General features: G+C 32.7%; 1 long non-coding RNA gene across 1 annotated transcript; it reads right to left on the bottom strand.

The window, feature by feature from the left end:
* Positions 1–4,713: 4,713 nt before the first annotated feature.
* LOC149559449 (uncharacterized) lies at positions 4,714–8,517 on the bottom strand. The gene is made up of 3 exons (XR_016365156.1): positions 5,307–8,517; positions 5,082–5,209; positions 4,714–4,981 (listed from the first exon to the last, which is right to left on the bottom strand). It is a non-coding gene; the product is annotated as an uncharacterized LOC149559449 (long non-coding RNA).
* Between the last annotated feature and the right edge of the window lie 1,450 nt (positions 8,518–9,967).

The raw sequence follows: 9,967 nt of genomic DNA, 5'->3' as shown, positions 1-9,967 counted from the left end.
GGGCTACAATTGTCACCTTTAAGTGGGTCACCTTGTTAGGAGTGATTGATACATTGTTAGATGTATCTAAAAATCCTATTAAAGACTACTCTGTTATGAGATTCTATCCCACTTATACAGTGTTTATCTTGTAGAGTATTTACAAATACTTTTGTTAAGAACTTTCAGTCCTCTTAGGAACCACCCGATTACAGGATTTCACAAACACTTGAAAAAATAATTAAGTATTCTAACAAGATAATAATGACCTTTAGTGTTTTCTCCCTAAAGTTATTTGGATCCCTTATGTTATGTCTCTGCTCCTCGAATTCTTCTGTTCCTTCTCTATAACTAGATTCACGATCACAATTCAATTCTATATCTAATTTATTCCTTCAACTCTTAATTACTATACTTGATCTCCTTTTTAACATTTAACATGTATAAAACCTAATTAGGGTTTGAGATCCTTTCATAGATTTCTTCTGAATTCGTCATGTTCTTGAACTTTCCAAATGCTTTGATTGGATCGACTACATCATGATCTTTCTATCAATCCCAAGGTGGAATATTGCTTTTATCTTGTTCATTAAATCCTCCTCAAAATCTTCACTTAGATATTTCCACAAATATCTATAAAAAATTCCATCATGCATAATCCTCTATGTAGATCATTTCATCTTCTATCCAAATTCAATGAATATTCTCATAACATGATTAGCTCTATCATTCTTTCAAAATTGTTCTTAATCTCCATGTTCTATTGTCTAAACAGATGACTAGTTTACACATTCTCCTCTTCTATTGTTTATTGATAGCTTTCAATTTATTGATAGTAAACCAAACTTTTCTTCTTGTTGATAATACTTAACTTCTTTGCCCTATTTGTCAATAATGTGTATTTTACCCATTTGACTCCTTGCCAATATGACTAGAGGCTTCGAATGAAATAAAAATTTTAAAATTTATTTATTTGATATAAAAACAATTGTATGCTCATTTTTAAATCAATGCAAAAAAATTTTACAAGGAAATCGTTGTTTTGAAGAAAAAGGAAGAGGACTCAAGACAATTTGAAATGTTTGTTAGTTTTTTGAAGACCCACTTGACAATTCAATTTTTTTTTATAAGTTTTTGAAAATTAAATATGGGATGATAGCAAGGAAGACAAAGTAAATCTACAAGAAATAGATTAATAGATGCAAAAAGTAGAAATCATGAGAAAAATTTAGTAAGTTATCACAAAAGAAGAGAAGGTATGTACATGTGTAAATTCGTATGGACGTGTATATTTTCAATTCTATAATTAATTTTCTAAATTTATTTATATATATTCATGTAGGTCTTAACAAACAATCACAAGATGAGAAAATACATGTTGAAGAATATTTGAGTCATAACAATCTAGGAAATAACAATCTGGGACATGATAATTCACGATATGAACTAATGGAACTTAGAGAAGGGTCATGATCATTTTCTCAAATTGGTATGGATGAATGCATAAGACTAGCCACAATTGTAAAGAAAAATATTAGTCATATAAATTTAGATAATTTACTTACAATGAATGTGTATAAATTGAAACAACTTGTTGATATTAAGTCTTTCCAAAAAAGGGGGTTTGAATAAGATAGTAACAAATATACCAAGTAAATTTGATGTTTTGGAAACACTTGAAAAAACTCAAGTACTTGCTTGTGTTCTTTTACAGAAAAACTTGGAAGAATCATTAAAAATGTTAGGTGTAGACACAACATCAAAAAAGAGAAAATTTTCTAACATGCAAAGTGATATTATTGAAAATGTTAAGAAAGGTTTGAGCGAGCTATAGGGAAGAAAACTCAAAGTAAAGATAAGAGCACTATAAGAAGAGTTATGTTGCAGTCTATTCTTGGTAGTAGTATACCCCAAAATAGACAAATATCTTCAATTTCATCACATATTGGTTTTAGTAGAAAAACCATATCAAAATATATTAAGAGAACAATGGTTTTGGATGATAGCACTTTGGAAGGAATTGGGAAATTGTGTAGAGTTCCTCGTTGTGATATGATTGATGATAGAATCAAAAAATTGGTAATATCATTTTGGATTGATAATACTCGCCCTTCATCAAATACTGAAGATATTCTCAGATATAGGGTTAGACCTAACCTTTATGAACATCATACAAAACATTGGTTGGACATAACACAACATGAAATGTATGTCTCATTTTGTAGTTCAAATCATGATATAAAGATTGGGAAAACATTATTTGAAAGATTGAAGCCATATTATGTTAGGAGAAACAAAGTGTTTGAAACTTGTTGTTGTCGTTATGATATTGAATTTGATCTCCACTATCAAGTTTATCAGAAATTTATAGAAGAAAATTTTGGTTATAAAAATGCCCCTCTTAGTAGATGAAGTGAGTTCATCTCATCTATTTTATGTGAAAAATAGATGATCATGTTGGTCAAATCAATTGTGTTAGAGGAATATGTGACAGGTGTTCTAATTTGGCTCTTTTTCCTTTGAATAATGAAGATATTGATGTCGCAAAAATGATAACTTGCAAGGGTTACAAGTATGTAACAAATCAAACAAAATCTAGGAAAGGATAAAAAAAATTAGAATATGTTGAAGAGGAGATGACTGATGGAGCATTTATGGACAAATTTAAAAGTTTGATACAACCATATATTCATCATGCATATTTTGCAAAGTGGCTATTCAATTAGACAACTATTTTTCATATTAGGTTACTATTATGGTGCAAGTGTGCTATCGTCATGCACAATTAGATTTGGATGGTATTCAAAGCACAGTTGAAGCATGAGTCATCAAAAAATAATATCACTTCTACATAAGTGATGATAAAGAATGTGATATTAATTATGTATAACATTGTTTCAATAACATTTTTGCATATATCAAAGAAAGAGGCATAAGTATTGGTAAACTGTATATTTGGTCAGATGGGTGTGTTGCACAATTCAAATCAGCTCAACCATTTTATGCACTTTGTTGATATCATTGTGATGAAAATATACCACATCTATGGAGTTTCTTTGAAAGTGGACATGGCAAAGGTGAACATGATGGTGTTGGAGCTTGTATCAAACGTGCTCTACAAAAGTATCAAATGAATTATAAGGGAGTTCATATAAATAATGCACATGATGTTGTTGAATGGTACAATACACATTTTGCATCAAATGATTTTGGCGCATCATCAAGAATGAGTCAAATAGTACCATGTAGAGTCTTTTGGGAGATATTAGGTAAATGCGCATGCATGTGTGTGTATATATATATATATATATATATATATATATATATATATATATATATATATATATATATTCTCTTAAATCTAATTTAAGTTATATGCACATGACATGTGAATATATATATTTTTGTCTCTAATTTGTTGTTTTATATATTAAATATGTGTCTTCACTTGTGGATAGAAAAAATATGCATGGTTGCAAGAGGATAGAAATAACATGATCCTTACATTCTGTAATGAATACCAATCATCACAATTGGACATTGTACACAAGAGACTATTCATGCTTTTGTTGTTATTGCATTGTTGAGAATTACAATGAATGCATCAATCAAGATCGTGTATATGTAGGTCTATGGAATTTGGCACCACTTGTTGTTACTAATATAGATAATCGAGATGAAGGTGAAAACTTTGATGACATTCTTTTGATTTCTATTGATTATAACTATATCTCTGAACTAGTTCAATATATATATATATATATATATATATATATATATATATATATATTTAAATTGTGTGTATAGGAAAAGTCTTTGCAATTATTGTTGAGCCTGAAAATGTAGGGGTGAGTTACTATTTATTGCGTTGCACTGTAGAAAGGATGAAATTAATTGAACTTGAAGAAAGTGCTGGAATGTTATTCCCTACAGGTATGTGCATTAAATTAACGAAATTATGGGTGTTTATATTTAAATGATGAATTTATTTATTACATATGTGTGTACATTAAATTAAATTTTAAATGCATGGTCTGCAGGTGCAATTGTTTTGGAGGGAACATATCTCTGGCAACACAAAATTAGTGAAACATGGAATTCACTTTGTTGATTACCAACCTGATAATAAAGTGCTTCAATATAGTCATCATATTATTGCTACATCCATTTGTCTATGTCCAGTCAAAAATAAAGGTGGATGTCACAAGTGGAGATTAGATACTGAGGACAAGAGAAAATATTAAATGTTCTCCATGAGCGTGTGGAACCACTTGAAATATTTCATATTTGTATAACTTACTTAGATATTTTATATTTCCAGGACTTGCTACATTTAATAAGTTTTGTATTTCTAGATCACTTGCTTAGATATTTCATATTTCATATTTAATTTAATCCACTTTAAATACATACGTGTGTATGTTCATTATATGTGTCTAGACATGTGTATAGGTGTTCATTTCATACATAACAAGTGCTAGGACTTATATTGAATACTTACATTTTCAATTTATAAAAAGTTTAGGGGTGTGTGTGTGTGTGTGTGTGCATTTTTATCAATCATGTACATCTAACCATAAACTAAATACATGAATATCACATGGACCATAAACTAGAAACATGAATATCATATTTAGATAAACATGAACATCATATTTAGATAATCATAAATTGAACCAATCATGTACACATGTCTAACCATAAATGAAATAGATATATCACATCCATACCATAAACTAGAAACATATAAGATGATTGAATAAATTTCAAACCAATCATGTGTTTAATAAAAAAATTAATCATAAACATATGTGTAATGTTCAATATGTGTATATGTGTATGTGTGTGTGTCAAACCATAAATGTCTATGTCTTGATTAGATCAATGATAAAGTAAACATGTGCATGTGTCTTAAACTAGAGTCATCTAGATGCATACGAACAGAGCGACCCTCTAATTGAGAATCATGAGGATCATGTGTCTATGGATTATCAACTGAGCCCTGCAAGTTAAAATATAGCAACATTTTAGACATGTATAGGTACAAGTGCACGTGTATCTAGTAAATTTTAAATTAATTTCAAATTTTATTTATAATTTACCTGAGCACTAGTGGTGTCACATCCATCATATTTGTAGCCCCAAGAGTAGTATGTGTTGAATCAAAAACATCTCTCCTCTCACTACGATCAAAGCTCACATTGGAAGAAGCATGCATTGCTACCCGTGCCTACAAAAATATAACTCATTTGGAAATATGAGTATATAATTATATACTTGTACATGGAAATTTGTTATTGTAAAAATGAAACTTAAAAGAGGTGTACCTAGGTATGAGGAGCAAGAGGGTCATCAGTGACACATACTAAGGTGTCATCAACAAAAACTCCATCTCCAATAGTCTCAATCCTCTGAAATAGTGAAGAGTGCAAAGGACTAACAAGCTGTGATGGAAGTGGTGTAGAGTCAATAGACTAAAATAGAAACATGTCCATGTATGATCCTATCTCACTAAGAAAGTGAATCTCACTCAAATCTCATAACTGTTGATTAATAATGTCAACTCCATTAGCAGAAATAAAAATACCTCAACCAACTCATAAGGTCCCCTTGGGTGGAGCTACACCAGAGTGTTGTGCTGAGTGCTAAGTTGAGTGTTGAGCGCTAAACTACTAAGTGCCAAAGTTATGTGTAGAGTTCTCAATGCCAAAGTCTTGTGCAAAGTGTTGTGTACTCTGGTGTGCATGACCTGATGGCATGTCATGGGACACTTAAAATATAGGCCTCTATGAAATTGTCTTTGTGACACCATGTAAAGGCATCTTGTGTATCTGTGATGTATGAATATGCATGTAAAAGATCATCTAGAAGATATAAGGCCATCTCCATATGTATGTGCTCTCCAGTGAGGCCATGTATATCTCATAGCATAGGAATATGTGCAACTCTATAGATCTCATTAGTGGACAATTTAGTACTAGATGATGCCTTAGAAGATGATCTACACTGACTAGGTCTACTCAAAAGATATCTACCCAGAGTGTCATATGTAATGCTCTTAGCAGCAAATGCTATGTGTCCTATTTGATCAACTACTTCCCTCTAAGAAGCAATGGCAACTCTATCCATAGTAGCAACCATCACTGGAGTCGCTGCTAGGGTCCTAGATCCCACCAATGCGCAATAATGAGGAACAACACAACTCACCTCACGGTATGCATCACAATCAAAAACTCTACCATGTACCTGACCATAATATCCTGGAATATCTAAATAGTTGACATCGTGCCCCAAACAAAACTCCATGTACAATTACTAGGAAAAATATAATGGAATTTGGTCGTTATTAGGATAATGACCATGTTTTTAGGAATTAAGAGTATATCATACAAGAAATTTGTGGCACAACACATCTAGTAACTTGATATGCCCCGACCTTGATCTTCCCCTCATAAAATGGGAAGAACTCTCGTTTGATAATCTCCTTAGAAACTAGGCTCTAAACCTGGTCTAAGGATACACCAATCGGGATCTCTACTCTAAGCTTAGCAAAAATCATATCTATAGACTATGGTGTAAATGCAGACTATGATCTAAGTCTATTAGTAACCTCCTCAAGACTAGTCAAAATTTGCTAACATATACCTCCATATAGACGATCTTGAGATCTCTGAATAGTTGATCTCACTCTAGTAGTCTTTGTGGTCAAAAACTGGAATATAGTCAACATATCAGGAACATGATGGTGGACAGATGATACATCAACAGGTGATCCTTGTACCTGAGCCTGATACTATCCATGTCCCTAAGCCTATCTCTGTCCCTATCTCTGTCCCTATCCCTATCCCTATCCCCGTCCCTATGCCTGATCCTGTCCATGTCCCTGATCATGTACTTGACCCTCTCCCTGTCCCTAACCCTAAGGTTGATTGAGGGATGCCATCTACAAGTACAACGTGCAAACTAAATGCTAACTTAATATTACAAGAACATAAGGGGAACTTAATGTTAACTTAATATTACGAAAGTGATGAGAGAGAAAGTAAGAAGAGGGGAGAGAGTGTGAGGAGATAGAGAAAGCATGAGGAGAGAGAAAGTGTTGAGAGAGAAAGAAAGGAGAGACAAGTGAGAGAAAGTGAAGAGAAAGAGAGATAGAGGGGAGAGAGAAAAAGATGAGAGAGAGTGAAGAGAGTGAGGATAGAGAAAGTGATGAGAGAGTTCAAGGAGAGAGAAAGTGTGAGGAGAGAGATAAAGTGATGAGAGAGAAAGAAAGGAGAGAGAAGTGATGAGAGAGAGAGAGAAAGGAGAGAAAAAGCGATGAGAGAGAGGGAGAGAGTTCAAGGAGAGAGAAAGTGATGAGAAAGAAAGTGAAGAGAGAGTTCTAGGAAAGAGAGAAAGTGATGAGAGAGAAAGGAGAGAGAAATTGGAGAGAGTTCAAGAAGAGAGAAAGTTATGAGAGAGTTCAAGGAGAGACAAAGTGTGAGGAGAGAGAGAGTGTGTGAGGAGAGAGAAAGTGAATAGAGAGAGTTCAAGGAGAGAGAAAGTGTGAGGAGAGAGAGTAATGAGAGAGAAAGAAAGGAGAGAAGTGATGAGAGAGAGAGAAAGGAGAGAAAGTGAAGAGAGCTAGAGAGTTCAAGGAGAGAGAAAGTGAGGAGAGAGAGAGAGAGAAAGTGAGGAGAGAGAGAGAAAGTGATGAGAGAGAGAGAAGGTGTGAGGAGAGAAAGTAAGAAGAGGGAGAGAGTGTGAGGGGAGAGAAAAAGTGTGAGGAGAGAGAAAGTGATGAGAGAGAAAGATAAAAGAGAGAAGTGAGAGGAGAGAGATTTGAAAAGAGAGATAAAGTGTGAGGAGAGAGAAAGTGAAGATAGAGAGAGAGTTCAAGGAGAGAAAAAGTGTGAGGAAAGAGAAAGTGATGACAAAGAAAGTAAGGAGAGAGAATTGAGAGGAGAGAGAGTGAGAAGAGAGAAAGTGATGAGAGAGAAAGTAATAAGAGGGAGAGAGAGAGAGAGTGTTTGTGTAGGAGGAGAGAAAGTGATGAGAGAGAAAGAAAGGAGAGAGAAAGTGTGAGGAGAGAAAGTAAGGAGAGAGGAGTGAGAGGAGAGAGAAAGTAAGAAGAGGGAGAGAGTGTGAGGAGAGAGAAAGTGTGATGAGAGAGAGTTCAAGGAGAAAGAAAGTGTGAGGAGAGAGAAAGTAAGAAGAGGGAGAGAGTATGAGGAGAGAGAACTTGTGTGAGGAGAGAGAAAGTGAGAAGTGAGAGAAAGTGATGGGAGAGAATTTTTCTAGATATTGAAAGTAATTTTTTATTAATTTTTATTCATCTAGAGTTTTAAATCATTTTTTTTTCTACATCTAATCCTATTGTTGGTTTTCTACATCTTAGATCATATTTTTACTTTTCTACATCGAATCATGTGAATCCTATTTTTGGTTTTCTACATCTAGAATCATATTTTTGGTTTTCTAAATCTAATCATTTTTTTTGTTTTTTTTGTTTATCTACCTAGCATTTTAAATAAACTAAAAATATAATATTTATTCCATTAACTACGATTTTAAGAATATTTTCTAACATTTAAACTAAAATACAACATATAAACATAAAAAATAATTATTGTATACAAAAAATAACAAAATACCCATAAAAAAGCTAAATAAATTCATAATACTAACTAAATATTTTTTTAAACTACTAATAATTCATCAAAATAACTAAACAATCACTAAAAATAACTAAATATTCATTAAAAATACAAAAATGGACATACTTGGTACATTGAATGCTTTAAAGGAGGTTGAAAATGCTAATCCAAAATGATGATGTAACTATAAACATCACAAATTTCGCTCCAACCACTATTGCAAAACTGTCATCGTGATAATGACATTTCAAAATGGTAAAACGACTTAAAAATCATTGTTTTCGTTTGGGGTTAGGCTTTTGAAAGGCTTTGAATGAAGCTGTTGGGGTTTCACATGAAGCCGTAAAGGCTTCGAAGGAATCTCACGACTTTGCTCGAAGCCCAAGTAGGCCTATGGGCACCAAGGGCTTTGAGCAAAGCCCCCTCCACATGGCTTCATTTGAAGCCATGTGGAGGCTTCAATGGAAGCCTCTACTTTGCATGAAGCCACTTAAAAAGTTTTATCCCACTTTTCATTTGATCTGTTCATGATGAAAAGTGGGAACAAGTTGCATGGCCTTACCTTGGTATAACTGCTAACCTTTTGTCTTTTTCTATTCACCTGTTTATCAAACTCCTCAATAATGATTCTATTTTTATAATGGTTTTCTAGAAATGATAACCATATCACCAAAATCATCAACAATAACCAACAAATGATTTTTTGGTTAACACTAACTTTTTAGGAAAATACACTCCACTTTATGAGAAATATTTACATGAGTACCTAACATAGCCTAGTGGTCAAATCACATCATCTTGCATATATTTCCCCTTTGTTATGATTAAGGGAGGTTGTTAGTGTGAATAGAGTTAGTATCGACATATTTATAGAATCATCTTTCCAAGATTAACCTCTTTTGACCCAGTGTAAGTTTACTTAGGTTATTGTATATTATTTCTCACTTCATATAATTGATACACATGTCCTCAAAAATTGAGGCATCTATTGAATTCATGATTGACACTTTCTCACATGATTTTTAATTGAGCTCACAAGTATTGCATCTTTAGGTTGGTAGTCCAAGTTTTAATCCTCCCTTTTTAGCTCATCTTTCCTATGTGGAAAGGTTGATCATTGTACATTTTACATCATTCATGTGATTAATTTTCCTATTATTTTAATCGTTTCACTATTGGAAGATGTTTATGTGATTTTGAATTGTTGACTTACTGGACAACATATATGAATGATGTCTCCACATAAGATATTTGTGTGTAAATATCATATGCATCTATAAATAGAAGACTAAAATAATCTTGCAAATTGATGATATTTAATACACAGTTTTTTTCTCAATTTATAAATTTAA

This window comes from Cupressus sempervirens, chromosome 5 (assembly GCF_028749045.1).
Source record: "Cupressus sempervirens isolate cs-2001-9-10 chromosome 5, ASM2874904v1, whole genome shotgun sequence".
NCBI classification, from domain to species: Eukaryota; Viridiplantae; Streptophyta; class Pinopsida; order Cupressales; family Cupressaceae; genus Cupressus; species Cupressus sempervirens.
The sequence above is the reverse complement of the archived record's forward strand: the minus strand, read 5'-3'. Positions and strand labels throughout refer to the sequence as shown.